This window comes from Volvox carteri (genome assembly GCF_000143455.1).
Source record: "Volvox carteri f. nagariensis unplaced genomic scaffold VOLCAscaffold_24, whole genome shotgun sequence".
Taxonomy (NCBI): Eukaryota; Viridiplantae; Chlorophyta; class Chlorophyceae; order Chlamydomonadales; family Volvocaceae; genus Volvox; species Volvox carteri.
The window spans coordinates 33,683-34,041 of NW_003307567.1; the positions used below are offsets into that span (position 1 = coordinate 33,683).

Here is a 359-nt window from a genome sequence, read left to right on the forward strand (position 1 = left end):
ATGGCGATGGCGATGGCGATGGCGATGGCGATGGCGATGGCGATGGCGATGGCGATGGCGATGGCGATGGCGATGGCGATGGCGATGGCGATGGCGGTGCCTGTGGTGGCTTGGCGGTTGGCACTATGGGTGTGGCGGGTATTGCGGAGGAAGTTCGAACGGGTGGGGGGGGACGTGGTGGCGGCGGCGGCGGCGGTGGTGGCGGCGGCGGTGACGGCGGTGCCGTCGGTGCTGGCGGCGCGTCGGGGGTCGACGGCGGCGGCTCGGTGGATGGCGGGGCGTGTGGCGGCGGCGGCTGGGGCGGCGAGTGCGAGAGGAAGATCGTAATGATGATGGTGGTTATGTTGAACTTTGCACGG

General features: G+C 69.9%; 1 protein-coding gene across 1 annotated transcript in view; it reads right to left on the reverse strand.

Moving 5' to 3' along the window:
- VOLCADRAFT_92016 (uncharacterized protein) overlaps nucleotides 1-359 on the reverse strand; it is a gene marked incomplete at both ends in the record, with an annotated part of 16,777 nt that overhangs the window by 3,634 nt on the left and 12,784 nt on the right. The window lies entirely within an intron of this gene.